This window comes from Miniopterus natalensis, chromosome 13 (assembly GCF_054644295.1).
Source record: "Miniopterus natalensis isolate mMinNat1 chromosome 13, mMinNat1.hap1, whole genome shotgun sequence".
NCBI classification, from domain to species: Eukaryota; Metazoa; Chordata; class Mammalia; order Chiroptera; family Miniopteridae; genus Miniopterus; species Miniopterus natalensis.
The window spans coordinates 64251751-64267473 of record NC_142093.1 but is presented as its reverse complement, the minus strand read 5'-3'; positions in this window follow the sequence as shown (position 1 = coordinate 64267473).

Here is a 15723-nt window from a genome sequence, read left to right as displayed (position 1 = left end):
ATAACTCTAACCCTAGGTCCAATCGTAACCCTAACCGGATCTCTATCCCTAGCCCTCAAAATAACTCTAACCCTAGGTCCAACCATAACCCTAACAGTCTCTCTAACCCTAGCCCTCAATATAACTCTATCCCTAGGTCCAACCCTAACCCTAACCGTCTCTCTAACCCTAGCCCTCAATATAACTCTAACCCTAGGTCCAATCGTAACCCTAACTGGATCTCTAACCCTAGCCCTCAACATAACCCTAACCCTAAGTCCAATCGTAACCCTAACCGGATCTATAAACCTAGCCCTTAACATAACCCTAACCCTAGGTCCAATCGTAACCTTAACCGTCTCTCTATACCTAGAACTCAACATAACCCTAACCCTAGGTCCACTCCTAACCCCAACCGGATCTCTATGACTAGCCCTCAACATAACACTAACCCTAGGTCCAATCGTAACCCTAACCGGATCTCTATCCCTAGCCCTCAACATAACCCTAACCCTAGGTCCAATCGTAACCCTAACTGTCTCTCTAACCCTAGCCCTCAACATAACCCTAACCCTAGGTCCAATCGTATCCCTAACCGGATCTCTAACCCTAGCCCTCAACATAACCCTAACCCTAGGTCCAATCGTAACCTTAACCGTCTCTCTAACCCTTGCCCTCAACATAACCCTAACCCTAGGTCCAATCGTATCCCTAACCGGATCTCTAACCATAGCCCTCAACATAACCCTAACCCAAGGTCCAATCGTAACCCTAACCGTCTCTCTAACCGTAGCCCTCAACGTAATCCTAACCAATAGGTCCAATCGTAACCCTAAGCGTACCTCTAATGCTAGCCCTTAACATAACCTTAACCCTAGGTCCAATCGTAACGCTAACCGGATCTCTAACCCTAGGCCTCAACAAAACCCTAACCCTAGGTACAATCCTAACCCCAAGCGAATCTCTATGCCTAGCCCTCAATATAACTCTAACCCTTTGTCCAATCGTAACCCTAAACGGATCTCTAACCCTAGCCCTCAACATAACCCTAACCCTAGGTCCAATCGGAACTCCTACCGGCTCTCTAAACCTAGACCTCAACATTACCCTAACCCTAGGTCCAATCGTAACCCTAATCAGATCTCAAACCCTAGCCCTCAACATAACCCTCACCCTAGGTCCAATCGGAACTCCTACCGGCTCTCTAAACCTAGACCTCAACCTAACCCTAAGCCTAGGTCCAATCGTTACCCTAACCGTCTCTCTAAACCTAGCACTCAACAAAACCCTAACCCTAGATCCACTCCTAACCCCACCCGGATCTCTATGCCTTGCCCTCAACATAACCCTAAACCTAGGTCCAATCGTAACCCTAACGGGATCTCAAACGCTAGCCCTCAACATAACCTTAACCCTAGGTCCAATCGTAACCCTAACCGGATCTCTAACTCTAGCCCTCAACATAACACTAACCCTAGGTCCAATCGTAACCCTAACCGTCTTTCTAACCCTAGCCCTCAACATAACCCTAACCCTAGGTGCAATCATAAACCTAAGGGGATGTTTAACGCTAGCCCTCAACATAACCTTAACCCTAGGACCAAACGTAACCCTAACCGGATCTCTAACCCTAGCCCTCAACATAACCCTAACCCTAGGTCCAATCGTAACCCTAACCTTCTCTCTAACCCTAGCCCTCAACATAAACCTAACCCTAGGTCCAATCGTAACCCTAACCCTCTTTCTAACCCTAGCCCTCAACATAACCCTAACCCTAGGTCCAATCGTAACCCTAACCAGATCTCTCAACCTAGCCCTCAACATAACCCTAACCCTAGGTCCAATTGTAACCTTAACCCTCTCTCTAAACCTAGCCCTCAACATAACCCTTACCCTAGGTCCAACCGTAACCCTAACAGGATCTGTAACCCTGGCCCTCAGCATAAACCTAACCCTAGGTCGAACCGTAACCCTAACCGAATCTCTAACCCTAGCCCTCAACATAACCCTAACCCTAGGTCCAATCATAACACTAACCGGATCTCTAACCCTGGCCCTCAACAAAACCCTAACCCTAGGTCCTATCGTAACCCTAACCGTCTCTCTAACCCTAGCCCTCAACATAACCCTCACCCTAGGTCCAATCGTAACCCTAACCGGATCTCTAACCCTAGCCCTCAACATAACCCTAACCCTAGGTCCAATCGTAACACTAACCGGATCTGTAACCCTAGCCCTCAACATAACCCTAACCCTAGGTCCAATCGTAATACTAACCTGATCTCTAACCCTAGCCCTCAACATAACCCTAACCTTAGGTCCAATCGTAACCCTGACCGTCTCTCTAACCCTAGCCCTCAATATAACCCTAACCCTAGGTCCAATCGTAACCCTAACCGGATCTCTAACCCTAGCCCTCAATATAACCCTAACCCTAGGTCCAATCGTAACCCTAACCCTCTCACTAACCCTAGCCCTCAACATAACCCTAACCCTAGGTCCAATCATAACCCTAACCAGATCTCAAACCCTAGCCCTCAACATAACCCTCACTCTAGGTCCAATCGTAACCCTAACCGGATCTCTAACCCTAGCCCTCAACATAACCCTAACCCTAGGTCCAATCGTAATACTAACCTGATCTCTAACCCTAGCCCTCAATATAACCCTAACCCTAGGTCCAATCGAAACCCTAACAGGATCTCTAACCCTAGCCCTCAACATAACCCTAACCCTAGGTCCAATCTTAACCTTAACCCGTCTCTCTAACCCTAGCCCTCAACATAACCCTAACCTTAGGTCCAATCGTAACCCTAACCCTCTCTCTAACCCTAGCCCTCAATATAACCCTAACCCTAGGTCCAATTGTAACCCTAACCGGATCTCTAACCCTAGCCCTCAATATAACCCTAATCCTAGGTCCAAAAGTATCCCTAACCTTCCCTCTAACCCTAACCCTCAACATAACCCTAAACCTAGGTCCAATCGTAACCCTAACCGTCTCTCTAACTGTAGCCCTCAATATAACTCTAACCCTAGGTCCAATCGTAACCCTAACCGGATCTCTATCCCTAGCCCTCAAAATAACCCTAACCCTAGGTCCAATCGTAACCCTAACCGTCTCTCTAACCCTAGCCCTCAATATAACTCTAACCCTAGGTCCAACCATAACACTAACAGTCTCTCTAACCCTACCCCTCAATATAACTCTAACCCTAGGTCCAACCCTAACCCTAACAGTCTCTCTAACACTAGTCCTCAATATAACGCTAAGCCTAGGTCCAATCGTAACCCTAACCGGATCTCTAACCCTAGCCCTCAACATAACCCTAACCCTAGGTCAAATCGTAACCCTAACCGGATCTCTCAACCTAGCCCTTAACATAACCCTAACCCGAGGTCCAATAGTAACCACAACCGTCTCTCTAACTGTAGCCCTCAACATAACCCTAACCCTAGGTCCAATCGTAAACTTAACCGTCTCTCTAAACCTAGAACTCAACATAACCCTAACCCTAGGTCCACTCCTAACCCCAACCGGATCTCTATGACTAGTCCTCAACATAACACTAACTCTAGGTCCAATCGTAACCCTAACCGGATCTCTATCCCTAGCCCTCAACATAACCCTAACCCTAGGTGCAATCGTAACCCTAAGGGGATCTCTAACGCTAGCCCTCAACATAACCTTAACCCTAGGTTCAATCGAAAGCCTAACGGGATCTCTAAACCTAGCCCTCAACACAACCCTAAGCATAGGTTCAATAGTAACCCTAACTGTCTCTCTAACCGTAGCCCTCAACAAAACCCTAACCCTAGGTCCAATTGTAACCCTAACCGTCTCTCTAACTTCAGCCCTCAACATAACGCTAACCCAATGTCCAATCGTAACCGTAACCGTCTCTCTAAACCTAGCACTCAACAAAACCCTAACCCTAGGTCCACTCCTAACCCCAGCCGGATCTCTATGCCTAGCCCTCAACATAACCCTAACCCTAGGTCCAATCGTAACCCTAACGGGATCTCAAACGCTAGCCCTCAACATAACCTTAACCCTAGATCCAATCTTAACCCTAACCGGATCTCTAACTCTAGCCCTCAACATAACACTAACCCTAGGTCCAATCGTAACCCTAACCGTCTCTCTAACTGTAGCCCTCAATATAACTCTAACTCTAGGTCCAATCGTAACCCTAACCGGATCTCTATCCCTAGCCCTCAACATAACCATAACCCTAGGTCCAATCGTAACCCTAACCGTCTCTCTAACCCTAGCCCTCAATATAACTCTAACCCTAGGTCCAATCGTAACCCTAACCGGAACTCTAACCCTAGCCCTCAACATAACCCTAACCCTAGGTCAAATCGTAACCCTAACCGGATCTATAAACCTAGCCCTTAACATAACCCTAACCCGAGGTCCAATAGTAACCACAACCGTCTCTCTAACTGTAGCCCTCAACATAACCCTAACCCTAGGTCCAATCGTAAACTTAACCGTCTCTCTATGCCTAGAACTCATCATAACCCTAACCCTAGGTCCACTCCTAACCCCAACCGGATCTCTATGACTAGCCCTCAACATAACACTAACCCTAGGTCCAATCGTAACCCTAACGGGATCTCTATCCCTAGCCCTCAACATAACCCTAACCCTAGGTCCAATCGTAACCCTAACTGTCTCTCTAACCCTAGCCCTCAACATAAACCTAACCCTAGGTCCAATCGTATCCCTAACCGGATCTCTAACCCTAGCCCTCAACATAACCCTAACCCTAGGTCCAATCGTAACCTTAACCGTCTCTCTAACCCTTGCCCTCAACATAACCCTAACCCTAGGTCCAATCGTATCCCTAACCGGATCTCTAACCATAGCCCTCAACATAACCCTAACCCAAGGTCCAATCGTAACCCTAACCGTCTCTCTAACCATAGCCCTCAACTTAATCCTAACCAATAGGTCCAATCGTAACCCTAAGCGTACCTCTAATGCTAGCCCTTAACATAACCTTAACCCTAGGTCCAATCGTAACGCTAACCGGATCTTTAACCCTAGGCCTCAACAAAACCCTAACCCTAGGTACAATCCTAACCCCAAGCGAATCTCTATGCCTAGCCCTCAATATAACTCTAACCCTTGGTCCAATCGTAACCCTAACCGGATCTCTAACCCTAGCCCTCAACATAACCCTAACCCTAGGTCCAATCGGAACTCCTACCGGCTCTCTAAACCTAGACCTCAACATAACCCTAACCCTAGGTCCAATCGTAACCCTAACTGTCTCTCTAAACCTAGCACTCAACAAAACCCTAACCCTAGATCCACTCCTAACCCCAGCCGGATCTCTATGCCTAGCCCTGAACATAACCCTAAACCTAGGTCCAATCGTAACCCTAACCGGATCTCTAACTCTAGCCCTCAACATAACACTAACCCTAGGTCCAATCGTAACCCTAACCGTCTTTCTAACCCTAGCCCTCAACATAACCCTAACCCTAGGTCCAATCATAAACCTAAGGGGATGTTTAACGCTAGCCCTCAACATAACCTTAACCCTAGGACCAAACGTAACCCTAACCGGATCTCTAACCCTAGCCCTCAACATAACCCTAACCCTAAGTCCAATCGTAACCCTAACCGGATCTCTAACCCTAGCCCTCCACATAACCCTAACAATAGCTCCAATCGGAACGCTAACCGTCTCTCTAAACCTAGCCCTCAACATGACCCTAACACTAGGTTCAATAGTAACCCTAACCGTCACTCTAACCCTAGCCCTCAACATGACCCTAACCCTAGGTCCAATCGTAATCCTAACCATCTTTCTAACCCTAGCCCTCAACATAACCCTAACCCTAGGTCCAATCGTAACCCTAACCATCTTTCTAACCCTAACCCTCAACATAACCTTAACCCTAGGTACAATCGTAACCCTAACCGGATCTCTAACCCTAGCCCTCAACCTAACCCTAACCCTAGGTCCAATCGGAACGCCTACCGGCTCTCTAAACCTAGACCTCAACATAACCCTAACCCTAGGTCCAACCGTAACCCTAACCGGATCTCTAACCCTAGCCCTAAACATAACCCTAACCCTAGGTCCAATCATAACCCTAACCATATCTCTAACCCTAGCCCTCAACGTAACCCTAACCCTAGGTCCCATCGTAACCCTAACCGTCTCTCTAACCCTAACCCTCAACATTACCCTAACCCTAGGTCCAATCGTAACCCTAACCGTCTCTCTAACCCTAGCCCTCAACATAACCCTACCCTAGGTCCAATAGTAACCCTAACCGTCTCTACAGAAGGATGAAATACGTGTGTTTCTCTGTGAAAGAACTCTCAGCCACTATTCTTTAGCTTGCTCCTTCCAAGTCTTTGTAGAAACGTGTGTTTTCACTGCAGGCATAAGTTTTAGGATGCATTTTTTCAATCTCTTGCAAGCCTCATGTTGTTTCTTAGACAATGTGGAAAAACAAGGATCACTTGAAATCCAGGAAAACGCACACTGCATGAGTCTTCTTCAAACACGTTCTATTTCCTAAAGTGTTTTGAACTTTCAACAAACCAGAAAAGAAGGGCATTTTGCAGTGAAATTCAGAATGGCATGTACAAAAAGCCATTTCTTTCGGTTGCAGAGTTCAAAAGCAAGATTGTCTTCATGTTTTCGATGAAAGCCTTAGATTTCCAATTTACCTGAGTTAGGACTTTCCCAAAAAGACGTGTTTCCGTGTCTGTGTTGAAAGGAGCTCTAAGTTGTGTATTCAGTGCTGTAGAGTGACACACTCTACACAGGATACACAGCGTTTTGAGAGCACCAACATGCTTCAAACTGAAACTGCTACAAGGTGTGTGTAGCATGCTGAATGAAGACTTGTCATTTCAAAGAAAGAAGAGGAAACCAAAATCCAGGTAGTGAAACGAGCACACCAGTATGGGAGATGTGCATGTGGACACTTTCAAGCAGCAGCTCTTTGTGGACACTTGGAAACAGGGCTGTGAAAAACTTTCGTACAAAGCGGATTTGGCCAAAGTTGAAAGACCTTCCAAAACCAACCCTAAATAACTTAGCCAAACAATGAAAGTTCCAATAAGCTCCTGCAGGAAAGCTGCATCTATGACACAACCCCCGAGCAGGTAGCTACATTCTGCACAGTACAAAATGCATATGAATTCCAGCAAGAAAACTCACTCCAGAAGGATGAAATGCATGTGTTTCTCTCTGAAAGGACACTCAGCCACCATTCTTTTCCTTGCTCCTTCCAAGTCTTTGTAGAAACGTGTGTTTTCACTGCTGGAATAAGTTTTAGGATGCATTTTTCAATCTCTTGCAAGCCTCATGTTCTTTCTTAGACAATGTGGAAAAACACGGATTATGTTTCCCAAATCACTAGAAATCCAGGAAAACGCACACTGCATCAGTCTTCTTCAAACACGCTCTATCTCCTAATGTGTTGTGAACTTTCAACAAACCAGAAAAGAAGGGCATTTTGCACTGAAATTCAGACGGGTATGTACAAGAGTTCATTCCTATTGGTTGCAGAGTGCAAAAGCATGATTGACTTCAAGTTCTCGATGAAACCCTTACATTTCCAAGAGTAAAAAGGTAGGACTCTTACAAAAAGATGTGTTTGCGTGTCTGTGGTGAAAGGAGCTCTAAGTTGTGTATTCAGTGCTGGAGATTGACACACTCTACACAGGTTACTCAGCGTTTTAAGAGCACCAATATGCTGCAAACTGAAGCTGCTACAAGGTGTGTGTAGCATGCAGAAAGAGGGCTTGTAATTTCAAAGAAAGAAGAGGAAACCAAAATCCAGGTAGTGAAACGAGCACACCAGTATGGGAGATGTGCATGTGGAGAGTTTTAAGCAGCAGTTCTTTGTGGGCTCTTGGAAACAGGGCTGTGAAAAAATTTCGTAAGAAAGCGGATTTGGCTAAAGTTGAAAGACCTTCCAAAACCAACCCAAAGAAGTTAGCCAAACAATGAATGTTCCAATAAGCTCCTGCAGGAAAGTTGCTTCTATGACACAACCCCCGAGCAGGTAGTTACATTCTGCACGGTACAAATGCATATGAATTCCAGGCTGAAAATTCACTCCAGTAGGATGAAATGTGTATGTTTCTCTCCGAAAGAACACTCAGCCATTGGCTTTTACTTGCTACTTCAAAGTCTTTGTAGAAACGTGTGCTTTCACCGCTGGAGTACGTTTTGGGATGCATTTTTTCAATCTCTTGCAAGCCTCATGTTTCTTTCCCAATGTGGAAAAATAAGGATTATATTTCCCAAATCACTTGAAATCTAGGGAAACGCACACTGCATCGATCTTGCTCAAACACGCTCTTTCTCCTAATGTGTTGAGAACATTCAAGAAACCAGAAAACAAGGGCATTTTGCAGTGAAACTCAGTCAGGCATGTACAAGAGGTCATTTCTATTGGTAGTAGAGTGCAAAAGCATGATTGACTTCATGTTCTCCATGAAACCCTTACATTTCCAAGGGACCTGAAGTAGGACTTTCCCAAAAAGATGTGTTTGCGTGTCTGTGGTGAAAGGAGCTCTAAGTTGTGTATTCAGTGCTGGAGAGTAACACACTCTACATAGGTTACACAGCGTTTTGGGAGCACCAACATGCTTCAAACTGAAGCTGGTACAAGGTGTGTGTAGAATGCTGAATGAAGACTTGTCATTTCAAAGAAAGAATAGGAAACCAAAATCCAGGTAGTGAAACGAGCACACCAGTATACGAGATGTGCATGTGCACAGTTTCAAGCAGCAGCTCTTTGTAGACACTTGGAAACAGGGCTGTGAAAAAGTTGCGTAAGAAGCGGGATTTGGCCAAGGTTGAAAGACCTTCCAAAACCAACCCTAAATAACTTAGCCAAACAATGAATGTTCCAATAAGCTCCTGCAGAAAAGGTGCTTCTATGACACAACCCCCAGCAAGTAGCTACATTCTGCACAGTATAAAATGCATATGAACTCCAGCATGAAAATTCACTCCAGAAGGATGAAATGCATGTTTCTCTCTGAAAGAACACTCAGCCACTAGGCTTTTGCTTGCTGCTTCAAAGTCTTTATAGAAATGTGTGTTTTCACTGCTGGAATAACCTAGCCCTCAACATCACTATAACCCTAGGTCCACTCTGAACCCTAATCGGATCTCTAACCCTAGCCCTCAACATAACCCGAACCCTAGGTCCAACCGTAACCCTAACCGGATCTCTAACCCTAGCCCTCAACATAACCCTAACCCTAGGTCCAATCGTAACCCTAACCGGATCTGTAACCCTAGCCCTCAACATAACCCTAACCCTAGGTCCAATCGTAATACTCACCTGATCTCTAACCCTAGCCCTCAACAAAACCCTAACCCTAGGTTCAATCGTAACCCTTACCGGATCTATAACACTAGCCCTCAACATAACCCTAACCCTAGGTCCAATTGTAACCCTAACCGTCTCTCTAACCCTAGCCCTCAACATGACACTAACAGTCGTTCCAGTCGTAACCTTAACCGGATCTCTAACTTTAGCCCTCAACATAACCCTAACCCTAGGTCAAATCGTAACCCTAACAGTCTCTCTAACCCTAACCCTCAACATAAACCTAACCCTAGGTCCAAAAGTAACCCTAACCTTCTCTCTAACCCTAACCCTCAACATAACCCTAACACTAGGTCCAATCGTAACCCTAACCCTCTCTCTAACGCTAGCCCTCCACATAACCCTAACCCTACGTCCAATCGTAACCCTAACCTTCTCTCTAAACCTAGCCCTTAACATAACCCTAACCCTAGGTCCAATCGTAACCCTAACCGGATCTCTAACCCTAGCCCTCAGCCTAACCCTAACCCTAGGTCAAATCGTAACCCTAACGGGAACTCTAAACCTAGCCCTCAACATAACCCTAACCCTAGGTCCAGTCGTAACCCTAACCGGATCTCTAACCCTAGCCCTCAACATAACCCTAACCCTAGGTCCAATCGTAACCCTAACCGTCTCTCTAACCGTAGCCCTCAACATAATCCTTACCCTAGGTCCAATCGTAACCCTAAGCGGATCTCTAACGCTTGCCCTCAACATAACTTTAACCCTAGGTCCAATCGTAACCCTAACCATCTCTCTAACCGTAGCCCTCAACATAACCCTAACCGAAGGTCCAATCGTAACCCTAACCGGATCTCTAACCCTAGACCTCAACATGACCGTAACCCTAGGTTCAATAGTAACCCTAACTGTCTCTCTAACCGTAGCCCTCAACAAAACCCTAACCCTAGGTCCAATTGTAACCCTAACCGTCTCTCTAACTTTAGCCCTCAACATAACCCTAACCCTAGGTTCTATCGTAAATTAACCGTCTCTCAAAACCTAGCACTCAATATAACCCTAACCCTAGGTCCACTCCTAACCCCAACCGGATCTCTATGCCTAGCCCTCAACATAACCCTAACCCTAGGTCCAATCGTAACCCTAACCGGATCTCTATCCCTAGCCCTCAACATAACCCTAAGCCTAGGTCCAATCGTAACCCTAACCGTGTCTCTAACCCTAGCCCTCAATATAACTCTAACCCTAGGTCCAATTGTAACCCTAACCGTGTCTCTAACCCTAGCCCTCAACATAACCCTAACCCTAGGTCCACTCCTAACCCCAAACGGATCACTATGCCTAGCCCTCAACATAACCCTAACCCTAGGTCCAATCGTAACCCTAACCGTGTCTATAACCCTAGCCCTCAATATAACTCTAACCCTAGGGCCAATTATAACCTTATCCGGATCTCTACCCTAGCCCTCAACATAAACCTAACCCTAGGTCCAAATGTATCCCTAAACTTCTCTCTAACCCTAACCCTCAACATAACCCTAACCCTAGGTCCAATCGTAACCCTAACCCTCTCTCTAACTCTAGTCCTCCACATAACCCTAACCCTAGGTCCAATCGTAACCCTAACCTTCTCTCTAATCCTAGCCCTCAACATAACCCTAACCCTAGGTACAATCGTAACCCTAACCCTCTCTCTAACCCTAGCCCTCAACATAAACCTAACCCTAGGTCCAATCGAAACCCTAACCGGATCTCTAACGCTAGCCCTCTACATATCCCTCACCCTATTTCTAATTGTAACCCTAACCGGATCTCTAACCCTAGCCCTCAACATAACCCTCACCCTAGGTCCAATCGTAACCCTAACCTGATCTCTAACCCTAGCCCTCAACATAACCCTAACCCTAGGTCCAATCGTAACACTAACCGGATCTGTAACCCTAGCCCTCAACATAACCCTAACCCTAGGTCCAATCGTAATACTAACCTGATCTCTAACCCTAGCCCTCAACATAATCCTAACCTTAGGTCCAATCGTAACCCTAACCGTCTCTCTAACCCTAGCACTCAATATAACCCTAACCCTAGGTCCAATCGTAACCCTAACCGGATCTCTAACCCTAGCCCTCAATATAACCCTAACCCTAGGTCCAATCGTAACCCTAACCCTCTCTCTAACCCTAGCCCTCAACATAACCCTAACCCTAGGTCCAATCATAACCCTAACCAGATGTCAAACCCTAGCCCTCAACATAACCCTCACCCTAGGTCCAATCGTAACCCTAACCGGATCTCTAACCCTAGCCCTCAACATAACCCTAACCCTAGGTCCAATCGTAATACTAACCTGATCTCTAACCCTAGCCCTCAACATAACCCTAACCTTAGGTCCAATCCTAACCCTAACCGTCTCTCTAACCCTAGCCCTCAATATAACCCTAACCCTAGGTCCAATCGAAACCCTAACCGGATCTCTAACCCTAGCCCTCAACATAACCCTAACCCTAGGTCCCATCGTAACCCTAACCGTCTCTCTAACCCTAACACTCAACATTACCCTAACCCTAGGTCCAATCGTAACCCTAACCGTCTCTCTAACCCTACCCCTCAACATAACCCTACCCTAGGTCCAATAGTAACCCTAACCGTCTCTCTAACTTCAGCCCTCAACATAACGCTAACCCAATGTCCAATCGTAACCGTAACCGTCTCTCTAACCCTAGCACTAAACAAAACCCTAACCCTAGGTCCACTCCTAACCCCAGCCGGATCTCTATGCCTAGCCCTCAACATAACCCTAACCCTAGGTCCAATCGTAACCCTAACGGGATCTCAAACGCTAGCCCTCAACATAACCTTAACCCTAGGTCCAATCGTAACCCTAACCGGATCTCTAACTCTAGCCCTCAACATAACACTAACCCTAGGTCCAATCGTAACCCTAACCGTCTTTCTAACCCTAGCCCTCAACATAACCCTAACCCTAGATCCAATCATAAACCTAACGGGATGTTTAACGCTAGCCCTCAACATAACCTTAACCCTAGGTCCAATCGTAACCCTAACCCGATCTCTAACCCTAGCCCTCAACATAACCCTAACCCTAGGAGCAATCGTAACCCTAACCGGATCTGTAACCCTAGCCCTCAACATAACCCTAACCCTAGGTCCAATCGTAATACTGACCTGATCTCTAACCCTAGCCCTCAACAAAACCCTAACCCTAGGTTCAATAGTAACCCTTACCGGATCTGTAACCCTAGCCCTCAAAATAACCCTAACCCTAGGTCCAATTGTAACCCTAACCGTCTCTCTAACCCTAGCCCTCAACATGACACTTACCCTAGGTCCAATCGTAACCTTAATCGGATCTCTAACTCTAGCCCTCAACATAACCCTAACCCTAGGTCAAATCGTAACCCTAACAGTCTCACTAACCCTAACCCTCAACATAAACCTAACCCTAGGTCCAAAAGTAACCCTAACCTTCTCTCTAACCCTAACCCTCAACATAACCCTAACACTAGATCCAATAGTAACCCTAACCCTCTCTCTAACCCTAGCCCTCCACATAACCCTAACCCTAGGTCCAATCGTAACCCTAACCTTCTCTCTAAACCTAGCCCTCAACATAACCCTAACCCTAGGTCCAATCGTATCCCTAACCGGATCTCTAACCCTATCCCTCAACATAACCCTAACCCTAGGTCCAATCGTAATACTAACCTGATCTCTAACCCTAGCCCTCAACATAACCCTACGCTAGGTCCAATAGTAACCCTAACCCTCTCTCTAACCCTAGCACTCAATATGACCCTAACCCTAGGTCCAATCGTAACCCTAACAGTCTCTCTAACCCTAGCCCTCAACATAACCCTAACCCTAGGTACAAACGTAACCCTCACCGGATCTCTAACCCTGGCCCTCAAAAAAACACTAACCCTAGGTCCAATCGTAACCCTAACCAGATCTAAAACCCTAGCCCTCAACATAACACTAACCCTAGGACCAACCGTAACCCTAACCGGATCTCTAACCCTAGCCCTCAACATAACCCTAACCCTACGTCCAATCATAACCCTAACCGGATCTCTAACCCTAGCCCTCAACATAACGATAACCCTAGGTCCAATCATAATACTAACCTGATCTCTAACTCTAGCCCTCAACATAACCCTAACCCTGTGTCCAATAGTAACCCTAACCTGATCTGTAACCCTAGCCCTCAACATAACCCTAACCCTAGGTCCAGTTGTAACCCTAACAGTCTCTCTAACCCTAGCCCTCAACATGACCCTAACCCTAGGTCCAATCGTAACCTTAACCGGATCTCTAACTCTAGCCCTCAACATAACCCTAACCCTAGGTCAAATCGTAACCCTAACAGTCTCTCTAACCCTAGTCCTCAACATAAACCTAACCCTAGGTCCAAAAGTATCCCTAACCTTCTCTCTAACCCTAACCCTCAACATAACCCTAAACCTAGGTACAATCGTAACCCTAACCGTCTCTCTAACTGTAGCCCTCAATATAACTCTAACCCTAGGTCCAATCGTAACCCTAACCGGATCTCTATCCCTAGCCCTCAACATAACCCTAACCCTAGGTCCAATCGTAACCCTAACAGTCTCTCTAACCCTAGCCCTCAATATAACTCTAACCCTAGTTCCAATCGTAACCCTAACCGTCTCTCTAATCCTAGCCCTCAACATAACCCTACCCTAGGTCCAATCGTAACCCTAACCGTCTCTACAGAAGGATGAAATACGTGTGTTTCTCTCTGAAAGAACTCTCAGCCACTATTTTTTTGCTCGGTCCTTCCAAGTCTTAGTAGAAACGTGTGTTTTCACTGCAGCCATAAGTTTTAGGATGCATTTTTTCAATCTCTTGCAAGCCTCATGTTGTTTCTTAGACTATGTGGAAAAACAAGGAGTACGTAACCCGAATCACTTCAAATCCAGGAAAACGCACACTGCATGAGTCTTCTTCAAACACGTTCTATCTCCTAAAGTGTTTTGAACTTTCAACAAACCAGAAAAGAAGGGCATTTTGCAGTGAAATTCAGAATGGCATGTACAAAAAGCCATTTCTTTCGGTTGCAGAGTTCAAAAGCATGATTGTCTTCATGTTTTCGATGAAACCCTTACATTTCCAATTTACCTGAGTTAGGACTTTCCCAAAAAGACGTGTTTGCGTGTCTGTGTTGAAAGGAGCTCTAAGTTGTGTATTCAGTGCTGTAGAGTGACACACTCTACACAGGATACACAGCGTTTTGAGAGCACCAACATGCTTCAAACTGAAACTGCTACAAGGTGTGTGTAGCATGCTGAATGAAGACTTGTCATTTCAAAGAAAGAAGAGGAAACCAAAATCCAGGTAGTGAGACGAGCACACTAGTATGGGAGATGTGCATGTGGACAGTTTCAAGCAGCAGCTCTTTGTGGACACTTGGAAACAGCGCTGTGAAAAAATTTCCTAGGAAGCGGGATTGGGCCAAAGTTGAAAGACCTTCCAAAACCAACCCAAAGAACTTAGCCAAACAATGAATGTTGCTATAAGCTCCAGCAGGAAAGTTGCTTCTATGACACAACCCCCAAGCAGGTATCTACATTCTGCACAGTACAAAATGCATATGAAATCCAGCATGAAAATTCACTCCAGAAGGATGAAATGCATGTTTCTCTCTGAAAGAACACTCAGCCACTAGGCTTTTGCTTGCTCCTTCTAAATCTTTGTAGAAACGTGTGTTTTATTGCTGCAATATGTTTTAGGATGTATTGTTTCAATCTCTTGCAATCCTCATGTTGTTTCTTAGACAATGTGGAAAAACAAGGAGTATGTTTCCGAAATCACTTGAAATCCAGGAAAACGCACACTGCATCAGTCTTCTTCAAACACGCTCTATCCACTAATGTGTTGTGAACTTTCAACAAACCAGAAAAGAAGGGCATTTTGCAGTGAAATTCAGACGGGTATGTACAAGAGTTCATTCCTATTGGTTGCTGAGTGCAAAAGCATGATTGACTTCATGTTCTCCATGAAACCCTTACATTTCCAAGTGAAAAGAGGTAGGACTTTTACAAAAAGATGTGTTTGCGTGTCTTTGGTGAAAGATGCTCTAAGTTGTGTATTCAGTGCTGGAGAGTGACACACTCTACACAGGTTACTCAGGGTTTTAAGAGCACCAACATGCTGCAAACTGAAACTGCTACAAGGTGTGTGTAGCATGCGGAAAGAAGGCTTGTCATTTCAAAGAAAGAAGAGGAAACCAAAATCCAGGTAGTGAAACGAGCACCGCAGTGTGGGAGATGTGCATGTGGACAGTTTCAAGCAGCAGCTCTTTGTGGGCACTTTGAAACAGAGCTGTGAAAAAAATTTGTACAAAGCGGATTTGGACAAAGTTGAAAGACCTTC